Source organism: Ranitomeya variabilis, chromosome 2 (genome assembly GCF_051348905.1).
Source record: "Ranitomeya variabilis isolate aRanVar5 chromosome 2, aRanVar5.hap1, whole genome shotgun sequence".
In the NCBI taxonomy this organism is placed as follows: Eukaryota; Metazoa; Chordata; class Amphibia; order Anura; family Dendrobatidae; genus Ranitomeya; species Ranitomeya variabilis.
This window is the reverse complement of record NC_135233.1, coordinates 846,828,495-846,855,675: the sequence shown is the minus strand read 5'-3', so window position 1 is coordinate 846,855,675 and position 27,181 is coordinate 846,828,495.

Genomic DNA, 27,181 nt, shown 5'->3' with positions numbered 1-27,181 from the left:
TTACCCAGATGACTTAACGGTCTCGCGAGACCGCTAAGTCTTCTGGGTAATTTCGCAATGCATCTCTGGGAACAGAAGCTGGCGGCAGCCGCGTACACCTGGGCGGACTACGGAAGGTGAGAATAGCAGGTTTTTTGTTTTTTTATTATTTTTAACATTAGATCTTTTTTACTATTGATGCTGCATAGGCAGCATCAATAGTAAAAAATTGGGGACACACAGGGTTAATAGTAGCGTTAACGGAGTGCATTACCCGCTGCATAACGCGGTCCGTTAACGCTGCCATTAACCCTGTGTGAGCGCTGACTGGAGGGGAGTATGGAACGGACGCCGGGCACTGACTGCAGGGGAGTAGGCAGGGACTAATTCTCGGCCGGACTGTGCCCGTCGCTGATTGGTCGCGGCAGCCAGGACAGGCAGCTAGCGAGACCAATCAGCAACGCCGGATTTCCGTGACAGAAGTTGCCAACAGAAAGACGGAAGTACCCCTTAGACAATTATATAGTAGATGTTTCACTATATTTGCAACATCAAAAACTAAACAAAAGCTCATCGCGGGAACATAGTCTTACTTAACATTGAGTATAAGGCTATGTGCACACGTTGCGGATTCGCAGCAGTTTTCCATCCGGTTTACAGTACCATGTAAATGTATGGAAAACCAAGTTTTCCAACCGCAGTACACATGCTTCAGAAAATACCGCGCGGAAATGCAGCGTTGTATTTTCCGCAACATGTCAATTCTTTGTGCAGATTCCGCAGCGTTTTACACCTATTCCTCAATAGGAATCCGCAGGTGTAAAACCGCAGGTGGAATCCGCACAAAAAACGCAAATCTGCAGTAAATCCGCAGGCAAAACGCAGTGCGTTGTACCTGCGGATTTTTAAAAAACTGAGCGGAAAAATCCGTACAGAAATCTGCAACGTGGGCACATAGCCTTAAACTCAGCAAATAGCTTCATTTTGCAGCATTTTTTTTTGCTATGGAGGATTACATGTGTGATTTGTCTGCAGTACATGCTAAGAAAGTTCGTTTTATTCACCAAAAACGCTGCTAAGAACTTTTAAAAAATGTAGCACACATGTTATGCTGTATTTTCTTGCAGCATTTTTACACTTTCCTAGGCTGCTTTCATACATCAGGTTTTTGCTGTCAGGCAAAATCCGGCAAATTTTGAAAAAAACGAATCGGTCGCAAATTTTGAAAAACTTTCATCCTTTTTCGCTGGATAAAGCTAGTCGGATCAGGCAAAAAACGGATGAAACGTGAGGCCATCCATCGCAATCCGTCGCTAATACAAGTCTATGAGAAAAAAAAGTGTAATAACATGAAACTTGGCACTCAACTTGATTTTGAAATCCAGTGATATTTTTAATGCAGTCCTGTCACAGTAACATGAGACGTTTCGGTCCTATATGGACCTTCATCAGTCTGTTTACAAATAGGAAAAAAGTGGACCATAGACAAATAAACAATAAGCATAAAGTAATAGTCATCTTAGTTAAGTATATCAAATGTGACGAAATTATATACATTATATAATACATCAAGAATATCCTTATTAGGTGCTTAAGGTGAGGATGAAACGGGAATAATAGGAATGGGTTAGGGTACCTACCCGACTGCTATGGTGATATGGATATATACAGTAGAGGATAATATATGGCTGAAAGTAAGAATAATGAGAATAAGGTATATTGTGAGTCATGGGGAAAGCAAAAGAATTGTCAATGGATCTGCGGGAAAAGGTAATTGAACTGTATAAAACAGGAAAGGGATACGAAAAGATATCCAAGGAATTGATAATGCCAGTCAGCAGCATTCAAACTGTGATTAACAAATGGAACAAAAATGTCGTCCACAACTGCCAGGAAAATTGTTCGGGATGCAAAGAAAAACCCACAAATAACATCAGCTGAAATACAGGACTCTGAAAACTAGCAGTGTGGCTGTTTTAACCCCTTAAAGACCGCCGATACGCCTTTTAACGGCGGCTGCTAAGGGTACTTAAACCACAGCGCCGTTAATTAACGGCGCTGTGGAAAAAGTGAATAGCGCCCCCCAGAGTCAGATTTTCTCTGGGGTCTCGGTTGCCGAGGGTAGCCGAGACCCCAGAGAACATGATTCGGGGGGGTTTTACCGACCCCCGAGTTGCGATCGCCGGTAATTAACCGTTTACCGGCGGTCGCAACAAAAAAAAAAAAAAAAAACGCGATTTGCCATTTAATTTCTCTGTCCTCCGATGTGATCGCACATCGGAGGACAGAGAAATAGGGTCCCCGATGGCCCCCGATAGCCCCCCAATACTTACCTATCTCCCCCGGTGCTCCTCGTGGCTCCCGATGGGCGCCGCCATCTTTTTTCCGGGAAAAAATGGCGGGCGCACGCGCAGTGCGCCCGCCGCCTGGCACCCGGAAGATCTTTGGGGTCTCGGCTGCCGGGGGTAGCCGAGACCCCAAAGAACATGATCGGGGTCGGTTTGCACCGACCCCTGTTTTGCGATCGCCGGTAATTAACAGTTTACCGGCGACCGCAAAAAAAAAAAAAAAAGCGATCTGTAATTCTCTGTCCTCTGATGTGATCGCACATCAGAGGACAGAGAAATAGGGGGATTCGGGGACCCTATCATACTCACCCGGTGTCCCTGGGTCCTCTTCTGTCTCCTCCTGCCGGCCGGCTTTTTCCTCATGGCGGGCGCATGCGCAGTGCGCCCGCCATCTGCTGCCATCTGCCGGCCGGCAGGAGAGACGAGTTGGGGCTAAAATTAGGGTTAGGGTTAGGGCTAGGGTTAGGGTTAGGGTTGGGGCTAAATTTAGGGTTAGGGCTAGGGTTAGAGTTAGGGTTAGGGCTAGGTTTAGAGTTAGGGCTAAATTTAGGGTTAGGTGTTATGGTTCTCAATGGCAAGAGAACATAGCCCAGCAAACATAAGTACTAGCTCTTGGAAGGATGGAAACTAAACTGACCATGAACTAAACCTGCCGCACAACTAACAGTAGCCGGGTAGCGTTGCCTACGTTTTTTATCCCTAGACGCCCAGTGCCGGCCGGAGGACTAACTAATCCTGGCAGAGGAAAATATAGTCCTGGCTCACCTCTAGAGAAGTTTCCCCGATAGGCAGACAGAGGCCCCCACATATATTGGCGGTGATTTTAGATGAAATGACAAACGTAGTATGAAAATAGGTTTAGCAAAATTGAGGTCCGCTTACTAGATAGCAGGAAGACAGAAAGGGCACTTTCATGGTCAGCTGAAAACCCTATCAAAATACCATCCTGAAATTACTTTAAGACTCTAGTATTAACTCATAACATCAGAGTGGCAATTTCAGATCACAAGAGCTTTCCAGACACAGAAACGAAACTACAGCAGTGAACTGGAACAAAATGCAAAAACAAACGAGGACTAAAGTCCAACTTAGCTGGGAGTTGTCTAGCAGCAGGAACATGCACAGAAAGGCTTCTGATTACAATGTTGACCGGCATGGAAGTGACAGAGGAGCAAGGTTAAATAGCGACTCCCACATCCTGATGGAAACAGGTGAACAGAGGGGATGATGCACACCAGTTCAATTCCACCAGTGGCCACCGGGGGAGCCCAAAATCCAATTTCACAACAGTACCCCCCCCCTCAAGGAGGGGGCACCGAACCCTCACCAGAACCACCAGGGCGATCAGGATGAGCCCTATGAAAGGCACGGACCAGATCGGAGGCATGAACATCAGAGGCAGTCACCCAAGAATTATCCTCCTGACCGTATCCCTTCCATTTGACCAGATACTGGAGTTTCCGTCTGGAAACACGGGTCCAAGATTTTTTCCACAACGTACTCCAACTCGCCCTCAACCAACACCGGAGCAGGAGGCTCAACGGAAGGCACAACCGGTACCTCATACCTGCGCAACAATGACCGATGAAAAACATTATGAATAGAAAAAGATGCAGGGAGGTCCAAACGGAAGGCCACAGGGTTAAGAATCTCCAATATCTTGTACGGGCCGATGAACCGAGGCTTAAACTTAGGAGAAGAAACCCTCATAGGGACAAAACGAGAAGACAACCACACCAAGTCCCCAACACAAAGCCGAGGACCAACCCGACGCCGGCGGGTGGCAAAAAGCTGAGTCTTCTCCTGGGACAACTTCAAATTGTCCACTACCTGCCCCCAAATCTGATGCAACCTCTCCACCACAGCATCCACTCCAGGACAATCCGAAGATTCCACCTGACCAGAAGAAAATCGAGGATGAAACCCCGAATTACAGAAAAAAGGAGACACCAAGGTGGCAGAGCTGGCCCGATTATTGAGGGCAAACTCCGCTAAAGGCAAAAAAGCAACCCAATCATCCTGATCTGCAGACACAAAACACCTCAAATATGTCTCCAAGGTCTGATTCGTCCGCTCGGTCTGGCCATTAGTCTGAGGATGGAAAGCAGACGAGAAAGACAAATCTATGCCCATCCTAGCACAGAATGCTCGCCAAAATCTAGACACGAATTGGGTTCCTCTGTCAGAAACGATATTCTCCGGAATACCATGCAAACGGACCACATTTTGAAAAAACAGAGGAACCAACTCGGAAGAAGAAGGCAACTTAGGCAGGGGAACCAAATGGACCATCTTAGAGAAACGGTCACACACCACCCAGATGACAGACATCTTCTGAGAAACAGGAAGATCCGAAATAAAATCCATCGAGATGTGCGTCCAGGGCCTCTTCGGGATAGGCAAGGGCAACAACAATCCACTAGCCCGAGAACAACAAGGCTTGGCCCGAGCACAAACGTCACAAGACTGCACAAAGCCTCGCACATCTCGAGACAGGGAAGGCCACCAGAAGGACCTTGCCACCAAATCCCTGGTACCAAAGATTCCAGGATGACCTGTCAACGCAGAAGAATGAACCTCAGAAATGACTTTACTGGTCCAATCATCAGGAACAAACAGTCTACCAGGTGGGCAACGATCAGGTCTATCCGCCTGAAACTCCTGCAAGGCCCGCCGCAGGTCTGGAGAAACGGCAGACAATATCACTCCATCCTTAAGGATACCTGTAGGTTCAGAGTTACCAGGGGAGTCAGGCTCAAAACTCCTAGAAAGGGCATCCGCCTTAACATTCTTAGAACCCGGCAGGTAGGACACCACAAAATTAAACCGAGAGAAAAACAACGACCAGCGCGCCTGTCTAGGATTCAGGCGTCTGGCGGAATCAAGATAAATTAGATTTTTGTGGTCAGTCAATACCACCACCTGATGTCTAGCCCCCTCAAGCCAATGACGCCACTCCTCAAAAGCCCACTTCATGGCCAAAAGCTCCCGATTCCCAACATCATAATTCCGCTCGGCGGGCGAAAACTTACGCGAGAAAAAGGCACAAGGTCTCATCACGGAACAATCGGAACTTCTCTGCGACAAAACTGCCCCAGCTCCGATCTCAGAAGCGTCGACCTCAACCTGAAAAGGAAGAGCAACATCAGGCTGACGCAACACAGGGGCGGAAGAAAAGCGGCGCTTAAGCTCCCGAAAGGCCTCCACAGCAGCAGGGGACCAATCAGCAACATCAGCACCCTTCTTAGTCAAATCAGTCAATGGTTTAACAACATCAGAAAAACCAGCAATAAATCGACGATAAAAGTTAGCAAAGCCCAAAAATTTCTGAAGACTCTTAAGAGAAGAGGGTTGCGTCCAATCACAAATAGCCTGAACCTTGACAGGATCCATCTCGATGGAAGAGGGGGAAAAAATATATCCCAAAAAGGAAATCTTTTGAACCCCAAAAACGCACTTAGAACCCTTCACACACAAGGAATTAGACCGCAAAACCTGAAAAACCCTCCTGACCTGCTGGACATGAGAGTCCCAGTCATCCGAAAAAATCAAAATATCATCCAGATACACAATCATAAATTTATCCAAATAATCACGGAAAATGTCATGCATAAAGGACTGAAAGACTGAAGGGGCATTTGAAAGACCAAAAGGCATCACCAAATACTCAAAGTGGCCCTCGGGCGTATTAAATGCGGTCTTCCACTCATCCCCCTGCTTAATTCGCACCAAATTATACGCCCCACGGAGATCTATCTTAGAGAACCACTTGGCCCCCTTTATGCGAGCAAACAAATCAGTCAGCAGTGGCAACGGATATTGATATTTAACCGTGATTTTATTCAAAAGCCGATAATCAATACACGGTCTCAAAGAGCCATCTTTCTTAGCCACAAAGAAAAAACCGGCTCCTAAGGGAGATGACGAAGGACGAATATGTCCCTTTTCCAAGGACTCCTTTATATATTCTCGCATAGCAGCATGTTCAGGCACAGACAGATTAAATAAACGACCCTTAGGGTATTTACTACCCGGAATCAAATCTATGGCACAATCGCACTCCCGGTGCGGAGGTAATGAACCAAGCTTAGGTTCTTCAAAAACGTCACGATATTCAGTCAAGAATTCAGGAATCTCAGAGGGAATAGATGATGAAATGGAAACCACAGGTACGTCCCCATGCTTCCCCTTACATCCCCAGCTTAACACAGACATAGCTTTCCAGTCAAGGACTGGGTTATGAGATTGCAGCCATGGCAATCCAAGCACCAACACATCATGTAGGTTATACAGCACAAGAAAGCGAATAATCTCCTGATGATCCGGATTAATCCGCATAGTTACTTGTGTCCAGTATTGTGGTTTATTACTAGCCAATGGGGTGGAGTCAATCCCCTTCAGGGGTATAGGAGTTTCAAGAGGCTCCAAATCATACCCACAGCGTTTGGCAAAGGACCAATCCATAAGACTCAAAGCGGCGCCAGAGTCGACATAGGCATCCGCGGTAATACATGATAAAGAACAAATCAGGGTCACAGATAGAATAAACTTAGACTGTAAAGTGCCAATTGAAACAGACTTATCAAGCTTCTTAGTACGCTTAGAGCATGCTGATATAACATGAGTTGAATCACCGCAATAGAAGCACAACCCATTTTTTCGTCTTAAATTCTGCCGTTCACTTCTGGACAGAATTCTATCACATTGCATATTCTCTGGCGTCTTCTCAGTAGACACCGCCAAATGGTGCACAGGTTTGCGCTCCCGCAGACGCCTATCGATCTGGATAGCCATTGTCATGGACTCATTCAGACCCGCAGGCACAGGGAACCCCACCATAACATCCTTAATGGCATCAGAGAGACCCTCTCTGAAATTCGCCGCCAGGGCGCACTCATTCCACTGAGTAAGCACAGCCCATTTACGGAATTTCTGGCAGTATATTTCAGCTTCGTCTTGCCCCTGAGATAGGGACATCAAGGCCTTTTCCGCCTGAAGCTCTAACTGAGGTTCCTCATAAAGCAACCCCAAGGCCAGAAAAAACGCATCCACATTGAGCAACGCAGGATCCCCTGGAGCCAATGCAAAAGCCCAATCCTGAGGGTCGCCCCGAAGCAAGGAAATCACAATCCTGACCTGCTGAGCAGGATCTCCAGCAGAGCGAGATTTCAGGGACAAAAACAACTTGCAATTATTTTTGAAATTTTGAAAGCAAGATCTATTCCCCGAGAAAAATTCAGGCAAAGGAATTCTAGGTTCAGATATAGGAACATGAACAACAAAATCTTGTAAATTTTGAACTTTCGTGGTGAGATTATTCAAACCTGCAGCTAAACTCTGAATATCCATTTTAAACAGGTGAACACAGAGCCATTCCAGGATTAGAAGGAGAGAGAGAGAGAGAGAAAGGCTGCAATATAGGCAGACTTGCAAGAGATTCAATTACAAGCACACTCAGAACTGAAGGGAAGGGGAGAAAAAAAAAAAAAATATTCAGCAGACTTCTCTTTTCTCTCCTTTCTCTGTCAATTAATTTAACCCTTTTTTGGGGCCGGTCAAACTGTTATGGTTCTCAATGGCAAGAGAACATAGCCCAGCAAACATAAGTACTAGCTCTTGGAAGGATGGAAACTAAACTGACCATGAACTAAACCTGCCGCACAACTAACAGTAGCCGGGTAGCGTTGCCTACGTTTTTTATCCCTAGACGCCCAGCGCCGGCCGGAGGACTAACTAATCCTGGCAGAGGAAAATATAGTCCTGGCTCACCTCTAGAGAAGTTTCCCCGATAGGCAGACAGAGGCCCCCACATATATTGGCGGTGATTTTAGATGAAATGACAAACGTAGTATGAAAATAGGTTTAGCAAAATTGAGGTCCGCTTACTAGATAGCAGGAAGACAGAAAGGGCACTTTCATGGTCAGCTGAAAACCCTATCAAAATACCATCCTGAAATTACTTTAAGACTCTAGTATTAACTCATAACATCAGAGTGGCAATTTCAGATCACAAGAGCTTTCCAGACACAGAAACGAAACTACAGCAGTGAACTGGAACAAAATGCAAAAACAAACGAGGACTAAAGTCCAACTTAGCTGGGAGTTGTCTAGCAGCAGGAACATGCACAGAAAGGCTTCTGATTACAATGTTGACCGGCATGGAAGTGACAGAGGAGCAAGGTTAAATAGCGACTCCCACATCCTGATGGAAACAGGTGAACAGAGGGGATGATGCACACCAGTTCAATTCCACCAGTGGCCACCGGGGGAGCCCAAAATCCAATTTCACAACAGTTAGGGTTAGGGTTAGGCTACTTTCACACTAGCGTTTTTTGGCTTCCGTCGCAATGCGTCGTTCGAGAAAAAACGCATCCTGCAAAAGTGCTTGCAGGATGCGTTTTTTCTCCATTGGCTTGCATTAGCGACGCATTGCGACGGATTGCCACACGTCGCATCCGTCGTGCGACGGATGCGTCGTGCTTTGGCGGACCGTCGGCACAAAAAAAGCTACATGTAACTTTTGTGCGACGTGTCCGCCATTTCCGACCGCGCATGCACAGCTGGATCTCCGCCCCCGCCTCCCCGCACCTCACAATGGGGCAGCGGATGCGTTGAAAAAACAGCATCCGCTGCACCCGTTGTGCGGCGCTTACAACGCTAGCGTCGGTACGTCGGCCCGACACACTGCGGTGGGCCGAGTACGACGCTAGTGTGAAAGTAGCCTTAGGCTTCTTTCACACTTGCGTCGGTACGGGGCGGTCGCAATGCGTCGGCCCGACGTACCGACGCACGTTGTAAAAATTGTGCACAACGTGGGCAGCGGATGCAGTTTTTCAACGCATCCGCTGCCCAGTCTATGTCCTGGGGAGGAGGGGGCAGAGTTACGGCCACGCATGCGCGGAAATGGCAGACGCGACGTACAAAAAAAAGGTTACATTGAACTTTTTTTGTGACGACGGGGCTAAAGTTATGGTTAGGGTTGGGGCTAAAGTTAGGGTTAGGGTTGGGATTAGGGTTAGGGTTTGGATTAGGGTTGGGATTAGGTTACGTTTGGGATTAGGGTTGGGATTAGGATTACGTTTGGGATTAGGGTTGGGATTAGGGTTAGGGTTGGGATTAGGGTTAGGGGTGTGTTGGATTTAGGGTTTTGATTAGGGTTATGGTTAGGGTTGAGATTAGGGCTGTTTTGGGGTTAGGGTTGTGATTATCGTTAGGGTTGTGATTAGGATTATGGATCGGGTTGAGATTAGGGTTAGGGGTGTGTTGGAGTTAGGGTTGGAGTTATAATTTGGGGGTTTCCACTGTTTAGGTACATCAGGGGGTCTCCAAACACGACAGCCAATTTTGCGCTAAAAAAGTCAAATGGTGCTCCCTTCTGAGCTCTGCCGTGCGCCCAAACAGTGGTTTACCCCCACATATGGGGCATCAGCGTACTCGGGATAAATTGGACAACAACTTTTGGGGTCCAATTTCTCCTGTTACCCTTGTGAAAATAAAAACTTGGGGGCTAAAAATCTTTTTTGTGGGAAAAAAAAATATTTTTTTATTTTCGCTACTCTGCATTATAAACTTCTGTGAAGCACTTGAGCATTCAAAGTTCTCACCACATATCTAGATAAGTTCCTTAGGGGGTTTAGTTTCCAAAATTTGGTCACTTGTGGGGGATTTCTACTGTTTAGGTACATCAGGGGCTCTGCAAACACAACATAACACCCACAGACAATTCTATCAAAGTCTGAATTCCAAAATGGCGCTCCTTCTCTTCCGAGCTCTGCCGTGTGCCAAAACAGTGGTTTACCACCACATATGGGGTACCAGCATACTCAGGACAAATTGGAGAACAAATATTGACATCCAATTTCTCTTGTTACCCTTGTGAAAATAAAAACTTGGGGGCTAAAAACTCTTTTTTGTGGAAAAAAAAAATATTTTCTATTTTCACTACTCTGCATTATAAACTTCTGTGAAGCACTTGGGCATTCAAAGTTCTCACCACATATCTAGATAAGTTCCTTGGGGGGTCTATTTTCCAAAATGGGGTCACTTGTTGGGGGTTTCTACTGTTTAGGTACATTAGGGGTCTGCAAACGCAACATAACGCCCGCAGACAATTCTATCAAAGTCTGCATTCCAAAATGGCGCTCCTTCCCTTCCGAGCTTTGCCGTGCGCCCAAACAGTGGTTTACCCCCACATATGGGGTACCAGCATACTCAGGACAAATTGGACAACAACTTTTGGGGTCCAATTTCTCTTGTTACCCTTGTGAAAATAAAAACTTCGGGGGCTAAATATCTTTATTGTTAAAAAATATATATTTTTTATTTTCACGACTCTGCATTATAAACTTCTGTGATGCACTTGGGCATTCAAAGTTCTCACTACACATCTAGATAAATTCCATGGGGGGTCTAGTTTCCAAAATGGGGTCACTTTTGGGGGGTTTCTACTGTTTAGGCACATCAGGGGCTCTCCAAACGCGACATGGCGTCCGATCTCAATTCCAGTCAATTTTGCATTGAAAAGTCAAATGGCGCTCCTTTGCTTCTGAGCTCAGCCATGCGCCCAAACAGTGGTTTACCCCCACATATGGGGTGTCGGCGTACTCAAGACAAATTGTACAACAACTTCTGGGGTCCAATTTCTCCTGTTACCCTTGGTAAAATAAAAATTTGGAGGCAAAAAGATCATTTTTGTAGAAAAAATGCGATTTTTTTATTTTCACGGCTCTACATTATAAACTTCTGTGAAGCACATGGGGGTTTAAAGTGCTCACCACACATCTAGATAAGTTCCTTAAGGGGTCTAGTTTCCAAAATGGTGTCATTTGTGGGGGGTCTCCACTGTTTAGGCACATCAGCGGCTCTCCAAACGTGACATGGCGTCCGATCTCAATTCCAGCCAATTCTACATTGAAAAAGTAAAACGACACTCCTTCTCTTCCAAGCTCTGCGGTGCGCCCAAACAGTGGTTTACCTCCACATATGGGGTATCGACGTACTCAGGAGAAATTGCACAACAACTTTTGTGGTCTAATTTCTCCTGTTACCCTTGTGAAAATAAGAATTTGTGGGCGAAAAAATCATTTTTGTGAAAACAAATGCGATTTTTTTATTTTCACGGCTCTACGTTATAAACTTCTGTGAAGCACTTGGGGGTTCAAAGTGCTCACCACACATCTAGATAAGTTCCTTAAGGGGTCTAGTTTCCAAAATGGTATCACTTGTGGGGGGTTTCCACTGTTTAGGCACATTAGGGGCTCTCCAAACGCGACATGGCGTCCGATCTCAATTCCAGCCAATTCTGCATTGAAACAGTCAAACGGTGCTCCTTCACTTCCAAGCTCTGCGGTGCGCCCAAACAGTGGTTTACCTCCACATATGGGGTATCGGCGTACTCAGGAAAAATTGCACAACAAAATTTGTGGTTAAATTTCTGTTTTTACACTTGTGAAAATTAAAAAAAATGGTTCTGAAGTAAAATGTTTGCAAAAAAAAGTTAAATGTTCATTTTTTTCTTCCACATTGTTTCAGTTCCTGTGAAGTACGTAAAGGGTTAATAAACTTCTTGAATGTGGTTTTGAGCAGCTTGAGGGGTGCAGTTTTTAGAATGGTGTCGCACTTGGTTATTTTCTATCATATAGACCCCTCAAAATGACTTCAAAGGTGATGTGGTCCCTAAAAAAAACATGGTGTTGTAAAAATGAGAAATTGCTAGTCAACTTTTAACCCTTATAACTCCCTAACAAAAAAAAAAATTGTTTCCAAAATTGTGCTGATGTAAAGTAGACATGTGGGAAATGTTATTTATAAACTATTTTTTGTGACATATCTCTCTGATTTAAGGGCATAAAAATACAAATTTTGAAAATTGCAAAATTTTAAAAATTTTCGCCATATTTCCATTTTTTTCATAAATAATCGCAAGTAATATCGAAGAAATGTTACCACTAACTTGAAGTACAATATGTCACGAAAAAACAATCTCAGAATCAGCGGGATCCGATAAAGCGTTCCAGAGTTATAACCTCTTAAAGTGACACTGGTCAGAATTGTAAAAATTGGCTCGGTCATTAAGTACCAAATTGGCTCTGTCACTAAGGGGTTAAGATGCATAATAAGGAGGCACTTGAAGAAAAATGGCCTGCATCGCCGAGTTGCCAGAGGAAAGCCATTACTGCGCTAATGCCACAAAGTATCTTGCTTACAATACGCTAAACAGCACAGAGACAAGCCTCAAAACTTCTGGAACAAGGTAATTTGGAGTGCTGAGACCAAAATTGAACTTTTTGGCCACAACCATAAACATTACATTTGGAGAGAGGTCAACAAGGCCTATGATGAAAGGAAAACCATCCTTACTGTAAAGCACGGAGGTAGATCGCTGATGTTTTGGGGATGTGTGAGCTACAAAGGCATAGGAAACTTGGTCAAAGTTGAAGGAAAGATGAATGCAGCACGTTATCAGCAAATACTGGAGGCAACTTTGCACTCATCAGCTCGGAAGCTGCGCAAGGGACATACTTGGACATGACAACGATCCAAAACTCAAGCCAAGTCGATCTGTCATTGGCTACAGCAGATCAAAGTGAAGGTTCTGGAGTGGCCATCTCTGTCCCCTGACCTCAATATCATTGAGCCACTCTGGAGAGATCTCAAGCGCGCAGTTCATGCTAGACAGCCCAGGAATTTACAGGAACTGGAGGCTTTTTGCCAAGAAGAGTGGGCAGCTTTACTATCTGAGAAAATAAAGAACTTCATCCACAACTACCACAAAAGACTTCAAGCTGTCATTGATGTTAGAGGGGGCAATACACGATATTAAGAAATGGGGTATGTGAACTTTTGATCAGGGTCATTTGGATGTTTTGGGTTGTCATTATGATTTAAAAAGAGAAAACAATAGTTTGACAATAATGGCTTCACTCAACCACTAACAATGAGTGGAGAAAAAGTTTTGGTGTTATTTATATTCTCTGAAAAAAGGCCAAGAAAGCCGGGGTATGTAAACTTTTGAGCACAACTGTAACTAAAAAATATAGTTGCTATTGAAATTAAGTAAACAATACCATCAGTTTAGGGTTTGCGAGAGAAAGATGCTGGACAATCGGAGGAAAAATGTCAGGAAAGTGTGAGACTGTGGTAGGTGATACAGTAAGTGTGTTGTCTGTGACAGCAAAGTTAGATGATTTTTTTCCATTTAGTTGTTTTTCAGTGCGATTTTGTTGGTCTGTAACATTTAAGAATAATTCCTCAATTAAGGGCAGCAACATTACACATCTTTTGCCTGTATATTCTAGTGCCGCTTGTCTCCTGACACAGAAGTGAGTGGCCCCCGGACAACCCATTATTAAGTGAAAGGGTACTGCTTGAAGAAAAACAACATTATTTTTTTGGACTAGCTTATTCTTGATTCATGCTTTGTCAGGGGAAAGTAGTTACTAAATAAAGATAGTACAAAAGAATTGTATGGACATATGGACTTAAAGAGTTTTCATTGTTATTGCATAAATCAATAGCACATGTGAAATAAAAAACTTTGTAATATATCTTATCAGAGATATCTGCTTTTTGCTCCATAAGGACTGATCATTCATTTTCAAAATTCTCAATTCACAGGTAAAATCTATATTCAGGGAATGCAGATTTTTACATTAGTGAGAGCAGAACCAGAGTTGCCACCAGGCACAACCGGGCAAGTGTTGGGGTCCTGGACAAACAGTGTCACTTGCTAGTTACCACGTGTCGTCATCCATCTTCTTCTGGGACCGGTCCTGCTCTGGGGGACCCATCCTGCTGCTGCTGTCGCCCAACACTTCCTCCTTACGGATGTGCAGCAGCGTGGGGGTGTAATAATTATAGGGGATAACTCAGGAGACTCTTTGCGTGGAACAAGACAACTACAGGACACAGTTTTATAAGTGGTAAAGTCTATATTATCACACGGTGATTCAAACAGGTGCAGAGAGAAACTCAAGTCCACAACACTTGGTGCAAATATCAAATGCAGCTCAGCAGTCTATAGGAAACCAGAGGAAAATGCAATCACGCAGAAAGTCTATGAAGCACAATTATTCTTGAGGATACTTGACACGAATAAGTCCTTGCTTAGTCCAAAACACAGATAGATATGCTTATAAGGCAGTTCAAATAATATCTTAGCTCAACCAGGGAGGTCTGGGTAATAGCCTCAGGTTCTTGCAGAGCAGCAACAGCTTACATGTCCAGCAAATGCAGATGGAAGTAAACACGAGCAGCAGATGAAGGAGGATTACTGGAACTGGTGTATGCAGCAGGAACTCAGAGCAGAGTAGCAGGATAACCCCACAGGTTCACAGGAGCAGGTATATAGCCAGGGAGTCACCAGAGGTCAGGAGCTGGATGCAAGGCAGAATACTTTAGCACAGACTGAAGGCTGGGGTGGAGTTTTATAGCAGGAAGACACAGTGCACATGAGACCAAAGACGCCATCTTGGAAAAGGGCAGTAATACACAAAAAGGTAATAAAAAATGTTCAGAGTCCTGACGGGGTGGGGCCCTTGCCGTGAGATTCCAACATGGACAACTTCATGCCTCACCTCAAGTAGTAGCGCGTTGTTTTCCTGGTGTTGTGGTGGCTATAAGTTCCTCTCCCAGTGTTCCCACCTTTTCTGGCTGTAAGCAAAAGGATGAAGTGGGGGGTGATATATATGAAGGAGGGGGCAGGCAAGGCCCTGGAGGGTAATATATGTGGAAGATGAGAGAGCAGGCTGATCCCTGAGGGGCTGCTATATGTGAAGGATAAGGGGGCAGACTGGGCTCTAGAAGAGGTGATATATGTGAAGGATGAGATGGCTGGCTGAGCCCTGGGGGTTTCTATATGTGAAGAATGAGGGGGCAGGCTGGGCACTGGGGGGTAATATATGTGAAGGGTCAGAGGGCAGACAGCCCTGGGGCTGCTATATGTGGAGGATGAGGGGACAAGTTGGCCTCTGGGGAGTGATATATGTTAAGGATTAGGGGGCAGGCTGGGCAGTGGGGGGCTGCTATATGTGAGTGATGAGGCAGGCTGGTAACTGGGTGGTAATATATGTGAAGGATGAGAGGGCAGACTGTACCCTGGGGGCTGCTATATGTGAAGGATGAGGGGGCAGTCTGGGCCCTGGGGGGTTATGTGAAGGATGAGGAGGCGGGCTGGGCCCTGGGGGCTGTTATATATAAAGGATGAGGGGGCAGGCTGGTCCCTGGGGTGGTTGATATATGTGAAGGATGAGGTGTCCATATTTTTTTCTGCAGTATCTGTGCATCATGAATTGTGGTATGTGTTAAAGGATCCCCAGAGACTCTTTTTGCCAGGGGACCACGAAAACCTGGAGCCCCGCCCTGACTGAGAGGTATAATTTCAGGAGTAACTGTCGTCTTCCATGTGGCGGGTAGGGGGAGGAACTACAAGAAGTGCTCCTGCCTCCTTCTCACCTCTCCCATCTCTAAAGAATCATGCCAGTGGTAGCTGCCATCTCCTATCTTAATAATGTAAAGATCTGTCTTCAATGAATATAGATTTTACCCATCAATGGAGAATTGTGAGACTGAAAGATCAGTACAAAAGGAGAAGGACGCAAAATTCTCTGAAAAGATATATATTACAAAGTTTTTTTTAATTTTCACTTGTACTATTAATTTATTAAATGAAAATTAAAACAACAATTATTTTGCTCAATGCTCTGAACCATTTTCTGGTTGACACAGCCTACACTAAAGGACAGAGTTTAAAGAACCACTGGTATTTACGAGGGTCTCCTGTTCTAGTAATGGATGGCTGTCAGAGTCCACTAAGACATCTAATATTTATAACATGCCCTGTTGAGGAAAGACTATTGAAAGTCCAGTATTAAGGGATGAATTAGAATAAAGCCAAGGAACGCTGCCAGGTCAAATCACAGACAGGAAGGCAGAGTAGTCACTTTAATAAGTCAGTCGGAAGTATGACACAATGGGTAGTCCAGTTTAAGAACACTGAAGCTCAGGAAGTTCCTGAACACAATTGGTTGAAAAAGCCAACTGTCCACTGATGTAGTAATTTTGTATCAAAACTAAGGATGAAGGGAAACCCAGTGATAGATTAAGGACTGATGCAGATCACAATGATATGAGTAACCAATGTTAGGGGCATAGCCAAAGGAGATACTAGATATGCTTTTTCATTTTTGTTTTCTTAATTAATGGAAACTTAAGTTAAAACTCTATTAGAGAGCCCAGCAACCACTGCCATGACTAAGTAGTGTTAAGACAAATGCCAGATCAATACTATAAATATAAAACAGTTTTACAAAAGGCCATTTAACTTTCTGCACCACAGCTATGAATGAATACAGAGATTTTAACCCCTTTACCACCGAGGGTGGTTGGCATGTTAATGACCGGGCCAATTTTTCTATTCTGACCACTGTCCCTGTATGAGGTCATAACTCTGGAACGCTTCAATGGATCCTGGTGATGCTGACATTGTTTTTTTCATGGCATATTGTACTTCATGTTAGTGGTAAAATTTCTTTGATATGACTTGCGATTATTTGTGAACAAAAATGGAAATTTGGCAAACATTTCACAATTTTCCAACTTTGAATTTTCATGCCCTTAAATCACAGAGCGGTGTCACAGAAAATACTTAATAAGTAACATTTCCCACATGTCTACTTTACATCAGCCCAATTTTGGAACCAAAATTTTTTTTGTTAGAAAGTTATAAGGGTTAAAAGTTAAACAGCGATTTCTCATTTTTACAACACCATTTTTTTTTTAGGGACCACATCACATTTGAAGTCACTTTGAGGGGTCTGTATGATAGAAAATGCCCAAAAGTGACACCATTCTAAAAACTGCACCCCTCAAGGTGCTCAAAACCACATTCAAAACGTTTAGGCTATGTGTCCACGTTGCGGATTTCTGTGCGGATGTTTCTGCTCAGTTTTTGAAAAAGCTGACCTGGACTCCTTGACCATTCTGACTCACAGTCTTAACTTTCAAGGCCTGCTTTCATTTAATCTCCCCCAACATTTTTTACAACTCTTTTGTGTAATTCCCTTTTAACAGATTAATCATAAACTGCATTCATATTTAGATGCAAAAACCACATAGGACCCGGTTGCCTATTCTCATAACTCACTTCTGATCTGTGCCATAAGTTCATTGTCATGCCACTTTGTGGCATCAGTGACTGTGAGAGTGGAAGGCTGTGGTATTGTTTCCCACCATCCCAAACACCCAGGAAATAATGAGCTACTGGACTGAAATAAAGGTTAGTGGGAGAGCCACTGGACAGACACATACCTGGGGGATATAGTGGGCTTGTTACAAGTGTATTACAAAGGCTGGAGAATGTGGTGGCAACCTGAAGACATGTTCCCTTTAAACAGTATTTTAATCTTGTAATCATCTATTGACCTGACCTTACCTCTAGACTTAAACAATCAACCACAATGTGATCCTTCATCCTGTCTACTAACCTGCAACTAAAATGTTTGATCAACTACTACTTTACCACACAATTTGATACATCACTAAATATAGTTCTACTTTTTTTTTTGCTATTGCTTATATGGTGCAATGCTGAGAGATGTGACCAAAGGCCCTGTGCTTTTTTTGTGGGATTTCAGCAGTCATTTACTGACCTGTTTAGACAGGCTGCGAGACATGATCATTCTGTGTGTACAAAATATAATTATCAGCATATCAGTGGCACATTTCAAGTTCATATGGGCGATACTCACAAATAATGATGATTTCTAAGCCAGCTTAAAAATCATAGCACCATGCAATTTAACATGTTCTTTGTCGATCAGGTGATTGCTGGACTGTGTAGATGGCCACATAGTCCTACAAACTCTCATTTCCTGATTACTAGCCTGTCTAAATGGATCATTTGTCTGTGTAAATCAGTGAAATTATTGGAAACAGCAGATCTCCTCATGTAAAAGGGGATGTGCTGATACAAATATAGAAACTGAATGGATGAGGAACAATCATATTAAAGGGGTATTCAAAAAATCACATGTTTTCTAATAATATTTTTTAATCTGCCTTGTTTTGCATATATCACCCCCATGAGGTTGCCTCTCCAAGGCCCTAGTTACTTTTTCAATTGCCATTGGATTCCTCTTGTAGTTCCAGGTGCCCTGGTCGATCATGCTCATTGCAGTCTCTTTCTCACCTGGCATTCTGCCAGCATAATGGTAGTTTAAATAGAATTTAGCTTTTATTGTGAGTGATGGTGTCATGGAAAGGGATGGAGGCTTCGTCATTACAATGCACAGATCATACCAGGAAGCATCGGTGCCTTTGTGCCAGTTACTAAGCAGCAATCTACTACTTGATTGGCTGTATGATATAATACAGGAGGGGGCTATGTGTGCAATGGACAGAAATGAGAGATGTACTGCAGGATGGCCTGTATATAGAGGGGACAGAAAAGAAAGATATACTGCATGATGTGCTTATGCAGGGGGTTGAGAGGAGAGATATACTGCAGTATGGGGTGTTGTGGACAGGGGTTGAGAGAAGAGCTATACTGCATGTTAGGCTTCGTACAGGAGCCAAGAGGAGAGATATGCTAGAGCCTGAGGCTCTATGTACAGGGTCTGGGAGAATAGGTATGCTACAGGATAGGCTAAATACAGGAGCTTAGAGCACAGATATAATGCAAGATGGGCTGAGATATATTCTGCATGAGTATACAGGGACTGGATTAGTTGAGCTATTTGTTACCTGCTGTTGAGAGTTCAGTGATCTGAAACTAAATTCTGCTCTAACGATACATATTTCAGAGGATTATCTTCTGCTATATGTATCCATTGAGTAACAGTTCCAGTTTGAAATCACTGATCTGTATGCAGCCGGCAACAAACACAACTTTGCACTGCTGTTGTGGGGGAGTGCAGAACAGTTGATCACTGCTAAAACCAAGTAATGATATAATATCACACAGGCAGTTATACTGATTTAGATGGCTGAATACTGTACAGGAGCAGTGTTATACTTAGATTAGTTCAGAGATGGGGCTTCTTAGGAGCAAGCATGTAATTGATAGAGGGAAAGGTCTGCAACACTGAAGAAGCAATTGCTGTTGGCAAATGTAGTTTTACGAGATAATTATAAGGCCATCCCTTCTGGTATGTGAACCTGGACATACAGAAGGGCAGATAGATGAAAAAAGAAACAAGAAAGAAACTATGTTAGGGTTATTCTATATATGATGAATAAGCATGCATTTACTGTGTCTTTTAAAAAAAAATACTATTCTAGGAATAACCCTTTAATGATTATTTGTCCGCATACAGATTGTATTAGCCAATCAAAAGTACAAGTGTCAATTAAAAGTAATAGTACTATCCAATACTCAATGGCCCAAAGAATCATTCATTGCGGAACCAAGTGGAATAACAAGAGAGAGACACCAGCTGATGTATCGACCCATCTGTTCACTGGTCTGTAAGAACCTGTCTACATAAATATGTTTTTCCATGCTTAATGTGTTTTATTACCAACTTCCATAATGCTAAAATAGGAGTTGGGCATAAATCAATATTCTATAACCCATAGAACAGTGAGGCTGTAGCAAGATTACATTTGGGCCATTGCTATAATTCAGTATATAATCCTACAAAGGTGTATAATTCTTTACCTACAAGACACAAAACAACTTCCCTCAGGGTTTCAGGCAATACAGTGTTAATAAATAATAATAATAATTTTATTTATATAGCGCCAACATATTCCGCAGCGCTTTACAAATTATAGAGGGGATTTGTACAGACAATAGACATTACAGCATAACAAAAATCACAGTTCAAAATAGATACCAATAGGAGTGAGGGCCCTGCTCGCAAGCTTACAATCTATAGGAAAAAGGGAGACACGAGAGGTGGATGGTAACAATTGCTTTCGTTGTTCGGACCAGCCATAGTGTAAGGATCGGGTGTTCATATAAAGCTGCATGAACCAGTTAACAGCCTAAGTATGTAAAAGTACAGACTCAGAGGGCTATTAACTGCATGAAATATATGAGAACATGATGTGAGGAACCTGATTAAGGTTTAAGTTTTTTGTTTGTTTGTTTGTTTGTTTTTTTTTTTTGAATGGGCCACACAGGGATAGTTAGGTTAATGCGTTGAGGCGGTAGGCCAGTCTGAACAAATGCATTTTTAGGGCACGCTTAAAACTGTGGGGATTGGGGATTAATCTTATTAACCTGGGTAGTGCATTCCAAAAAATTGGCGAAGCACGTGAAAAGTCTTGGAGACGGGAGTGGGAGGTTCTGATTATTGAGGATGTTAACCTCAGGTCATTAGCAGAACAGAGAGCACGAGTAGGGTGGTAGACTGAGACCAGGGAGATGTAGGGTGGTGCTGAGCCATGGAGTGCTTTGTGGATGAGGGTAATAGTTTTGCACTGGATTCTTGAGAGGATGGGTAACCAGTGTAATGACTGACACAGGGTAGAGGCATCGGTGTAACGGTTGGTGAGAAATATAATCCTGGCAGCATTCAGGACAGATTGGAGTGGGGAGAGTATGTTAAGAGGGTGGCCAATTAGGAGAGAGTTACAATAGTCAAGACGAGAATGAATGAGTGAAACAGTAAGAGTTTTTGCAGTGTCGAAAGTAAGAAAAGGGCGAATTCTAGAAATGTTTTTGAGATGCAGGGGATGAAGGAAAGCTCAGAATCAAGGATGACCCCAATGCAGCCGGCATGTTGCTTGGGAGTAATGGTGGAACCACACACGGAGATGGCAATGTCAGGCAAAGGAGTTAGAGGGAGAGAACACGAGGAGTTCAGTTTTTGTCAGGTTCAGTTTCAGATAGAGGGAAGACATGATGTTAAAGACAGCGGTAAGACAATCACTGGTGTTTTCTAGAAAGGCAGGCGTGATATCAGGAGAAGAAGTGTATAATTGTGTGTCATCAGCATAGAGATGGTACTGGAACCCAAATCTACTGATTGTTTGTCCAATAGGAGCAGTATAAAATGTTCCACAACACCTGCCAGTAGTCTAAAAGACACCTTTTTTTTTTTAAAGGAAAAACCTGGATCTAAAATGTTTCATCATACGTCGGCTGACTCCAAAACTCAAAACTCAGTACTTGAAGGATAATCCAGAAGATTTGGATAATGAAGTAGTCAATACACTTGTCAAAGCCAAAGGGGTGAGAGCACTTATTTTCAATCAAGGCTTGACCGTTAAAAGAGGAAATTTTTGTGAAATTGAAGGAATGAGCAGATAGGATAGAAAATACCTTTTGTATATTGGCAAAAAATTGGGTTTATCACTATGAATTGCAAAAATGTCTAGATTTCCCTAAAATAAGAGGCTAGTACCTTAACCCAAATATTGTACACAAACACTTGAGTGCCTCAGTCGTCTAATACTCTTAGTGCCCCCATACCATCTCTGTATGTGGTTCCCTCTTACCTCTCTCTACACCATTTCTACATTCTGTTCCCGTTACCTCACTACAAGATAGCCCCCCTTACCTCTACATATAGTAATTCTGCCTACTATTACCCTGCTACTTCATATACCTCTATAATATACAGTGTGTCTGTAAAGTCATGGTGCACTTTTGACCAATCACAGGATCTTTTTATAGTTTACATTTTGGTGCCCTTTCTCTGGCCCAATCATATTAGACCTGTTCATGAGGAGAGATAACAAGAACCAATCAAACAACACAAACTCATTTAAGCTGTTGCTGAGCCCCCAGTCAGATTAAGGGTATGTGCACACGTTGCGGATTTCTTGCAGAAATTTCCTGAAGAAAACCGGAAATTTTCTGCAAGAAATCCGCATTTTTTTTTTTGCGTTTTTTTTCCGGTTTTTTTGCGTTTTTTTAGCATTCTGCAAGCGTAATTAGCTTGCAGAATGCTAAAGTTTTCCAAGCGATCTGTAGCATCGCTTGGAAAACTGACTGACAAGTTGGTCACACTTGTCAAACATAGCGTTTGACAAGTGTGACCAACTTGTTACTATAGATGCTGCTTTTGCAGCATCTATAGTAAAAGATAGAACGTTTAAAAATAATAAAAAAAAATTAAAAAAATGCTTATACTCACCCGCAGACATCAGATCTCCTCACCGGCGTCCGTTCCTATAGCTGATGTGTGCGCGCAGGGCCTTCCATGACGTCACGGTCACGTGAGCGGTCTCGGCCAATCACAGGACAGTGACGTCATTCGGCAAGGTCCTTCACCGCACACCAGCTACAGGAACCGAAGCCAGCGTGCAGCACAGAGGCGGGAACACTTCGGGGGCCATCAGAGGGTGAGTATAGGACTATTTTTTATTTTAATTCTTATTTTTTTACCAATTATATGGTGCCCAGTGCGTGGAGGAGAGTCTCCTCTCCTCCACCCTGGGTACCAACCGCACATAATCTGCTTACTTCCCGCATGGTGTGCACAGCCCCGTGCGGGAAGTAAGCAGATCAATGGACCCCTAGGTGTGCGGAATCCCCTGCAATTCCGCATTTTAATGAACATGTTGCTTTTTTTTCCGCGATGCGATTTTTTCGCGGAAAAAAAGGCTACATTTGCACAAAAAATGCGGAATACACTGAAAATAATGGGAGGCATATGTTAGCGTTTTTTTCGCGTTTTTATCACGTTTTTATAGCGAAAAAACGCGAAAAAAACGCGAAAAATACTGAACGTGTGCACATGGCCTTACCCCTGAAAAACTGAACTGATTAATACACTGCCAGGTCTGTGACTACATGCAACCACAAGCTTATGCCAGCTGTGTGGTTTTCCATTCCAATCGAGATGTGGACGGTACAGAGGAAAGTTCAGTGTGTTCTGTGGCTCGCTAAATTCGAATCCGTGACCAAAGTGCTGCGTGAATATCAGCGCGTTTATAACGAAGCGCCACCACATAGGAATAACATTACTCAGTGGGGTAAGCAGTTGAAGGAACCCAGCAGTTTGGTGGAGAAACCCCTTTCTGGTAGGCCATCAGTCAGTGACGAGTCTGTAGAGGCTATACGGAAGAGCTACCTAAGGACCTACCCCTAAAAAATCTGTGTGTGCGTGTGCTCACCAAATACACCTAAGCAAGACTACAGTTCATAAGGTGTTAAAGAAACGTCTCTGTTTTATGGGGTACAAATTGTGGCTGTTGCACGCTATCAAACCGGCGGATAGACCCAAATGATGCTCGTTTGCTACAGGTATGCTTTATGAGATCGACAGTGATGCAAGATTTTTGCAGAAGATTGTGTTTGGCAATGAGGTGACCTTCCATATCTGTGGACATGTTCATCGCCATAATGTCCGAATATGGGCTGCTGAACATCCTCGTGCCTACGTTGAGTACGAATGTAATACCCCTAATGTGAACGTGTGGTGTGGCCTGATGCATGATAAGGTTATAGGCTCATTTTTTTTTTCGCGGTGTGGTCCGTGACGGCAAACACGTATCTTGACATGTTGGAATTATATGCAGTGCCACAATTTCCAGAAGGTGTCATCTTTCAACAGGACGGTGCTCCTCCACACTATGCCACCATTGTTCATGAGTTTCTGGATAGAACATTCCCCCGGCAGTGGATAGGCAGGGGTTCTGTCAAGCCATGGCCACCACAATCCCTGGATCTGACACCCTTAGACTTTTACTTTTGGGGTTATGTGAAGCAGCATGTGTACATTGAACGTATCAATGACATTAATCACTTAAAACAGAGAATCACAGACGTTATTCATTCTGTTACACCAGACGTCCTTACCTGTGTGTGGCAAGAACTTCACTACCGTTTGGATGTGTGTAGGGCAACAAATGGAGCCCACATCGAACTGCACTGAATAGGTATGAAACTGGGAGAGTTTTTCTTTTATTTGTAGCAGATTTCACATTTCTATCATTTTCTTGTTGCTTTCCAGTGACTGGTCAAGAGTGCACCATGACTTTACGGACACACTGCATATGTTCCCAATACATCTCTTCCATTCATATCCCAAAACCCAACCTGGATGCTCTATCTCTTTTATCCAAAACATCCCCTCCCCCTTTCTCTCCTCTTCTCTCACCCACCTATTTGTTTCTGCATATGCACGTGCAGATGACCATAGTTTCTGTCCAATTGCGATTTGTGAAAACATTGGATCACACTCGGACCAATGTTATTCAATCAGGCAGTGCACATGGCTGATTTTTTCCTCAGACTGATTGGTCAGAGGAAAAAAAATTGCAGCAAAAATCGGATGGCACTCGTCCATTCATGTCTATGGATCCGTAGAAAACATAGGACCTCACTGGAATGACACTGGACAAACTGAATGGAGAAACTTTTGTTTTGTAATTGAAGCCAAATAGAAGGAAGCATTGTCTCCAGCATTGATATAGAAATAAAACTTCAACTTTATATTCTTATAAAAACAGATGGACAGGCATACTATTGATAACCTAAAGAATAAACCGACGTGTTTCGACTAGAACGTATTATTCATGGTCTAACATTTTTTTAATCCTCCACATCCGAACAAAAATTGGATTACAGTTTGATCAAACTCCGATAAGAGTGTGATTAGCATAATCAGACCAATTTTCTCAGATGAAGAACATATGTTCGTGTGAGCCTAGCCTTACACAGGTATCTGGAGTTCGCTACAAGGAATCAACCTGGTCACTTTTCCCAAAAAAGTCAGCATCTGATGACAGAAGATTGGTGATTGGTGGCACAACCAAGATGAACGATGAACTGCATAGTCACCAGGAGAGCAGTCCAGAAAAAATAGCGCAATTGCAGAGTGTGGCAGAGTAAGAGTCTAACAATTAGTCAGAAATAATAACAGATGAACAGTGGTGGTGCTGTGTCCAGATGACCCATTTAACTTATGGCAATGACCACAGTTATTCTAAACTTAGGTTTTCTTTCCATATGTAGTAATATTTTGGTGTTTTGTGTATTAACATGCTACATAATATAATTATGCTTCACTCCACATAATAATTATTGCAGAATTTTCTTCATTGCACCTTACATGAACAAATTATGAGGTCAGTCATATGCAGAATGTGCAGGTAAAGGTCCAGACGTTCAAAGATCTAAACCTAGTCTTTGCACGTACTAGGATCAGGAGCTTCTGAGTCATGACATGGAATACTAATACCCCAGGCGATCAATCCTCCTTTAAGAGCAGAAACATTTCAGAGTGGTAGATATGTAATTATAGGAGACATCTGAAACAATAGTCTTTATATTATGTTTGTTTCTACCTTCAGCATATTTCCAGATTTTGTCATACTGGTCCACATCATTTCTGGCAGCTCTCTGGAATTGTCTACTCTGCTTTTCTTTTAGAAGACCTTCATGATGTTGGCTTCTTGTTTTCTCTTATCTGCAGTTTCCATTGCATTTTCTGTTATTCAATTTGATTTCTTTGTTTTATTTCTCAGTTTTTCTTCCAGTCATCTTGGATTATCATAGGTTCTAACCACAGTTTTCCTATAAAACAATGGGCATGTTTTTCATCTGCTTTATTTTTATAGGCTGTCTACTTTAGGTTTTATGCTCCTTAAGGAAAATGTAATTAGACCGTAAACTTTCTCAAGTTCTTGCAAAGTATGGAAAGGTTTACCTAGATATATACCTTATATATTAATAATAACCAATTAAATAGAGAAATTAGGTGGCATTTCATGGTCATTTTAGTTTCTCATCTAGTGGGTGTTCCAGTGTGGGAGTTATAGGGGTGCAGCAAAGGTCATTGAATGACTCATAGAAAACATTGCACAATTTATCGATTGTCTTTCTTCTCACGGATGTTTCATACAAAAAGGAAGGAAAAAGGGCTAGTTACCAGCCACAATGATGTGATGCTGCTTCCATGATAAGGGAGAGCAGTCCTGAAGATTGGATTGTCTGTTATCACATGTTAGACTGATGACCACTATCACATGAACCGTGCCTATGATATACCGTGGCATTGATATGTATGCTGTCCCTGAGATCCATGTCACTAGTTAACTCCCATGTGAATGTAGATGATTTTTAGGAGCTCTGGTGTACCTGATCGTAACCATACTGTGCTTAGCACATGCATGGGGCACGCACATACTTGAGCTAGTAATCGTGAATTGTCCAGTATAACCCAGTAATGATCTCTGTGTACTATGCATGAAGTTGCAGCCTAATAGAAATACGGTAGAAAGTCTATACTAGACTGCTATTGGGGCCCTATAATCATCCAGCCTGCTGTTATCTGCTCAGAGCAGGAGACTTCTGTCTTCTTTAGGCGCCTATTATGTCATATAAATAGGGAGATACTTATGATTTATGAGCTCGTGCTGCCATACATCCCTCAAGTTTTGGCCATCCACCAGTAATGGGCATAAGGATGTTTTACTGGAGAAGTGTCATTCTGATTAGATACTGCTTGTGCTATGGTAATAAAGCACAGGTGCCCTGATATCATCTCACAGTGCACAAGTTACACGTGTGTAATCCTGGCAATGAGAAAAATTGTCCTGCACTTAGCAGTGCCATTGTCTGTATCATTATATGATACTCTCACAAGTACTACAACTGGCAGTCTCAGTGTTAATATCAATTCTGTATTCTCCCCACTAGTTTTTAACTTGGCAATGCCAATGTTTGTATCAGGATAGGATACCTACCAGTCCTGCACTTGGCAGTATCCGTATCAGTTCTCCATATTCTCCACCAATTTGGCTCTTGCCAGTGTCAGTATTTATATTAACATGGGATACTCGCTACCAGTCCTGCACATTGCCGTGCCAATGTCTGTATCAGTGCAAGGTACTCCCCACCAGCTCTGAACTTGGCACTGCTAGTGTCTGTGTCAGTACAAGGTACTACTCACCAGTCC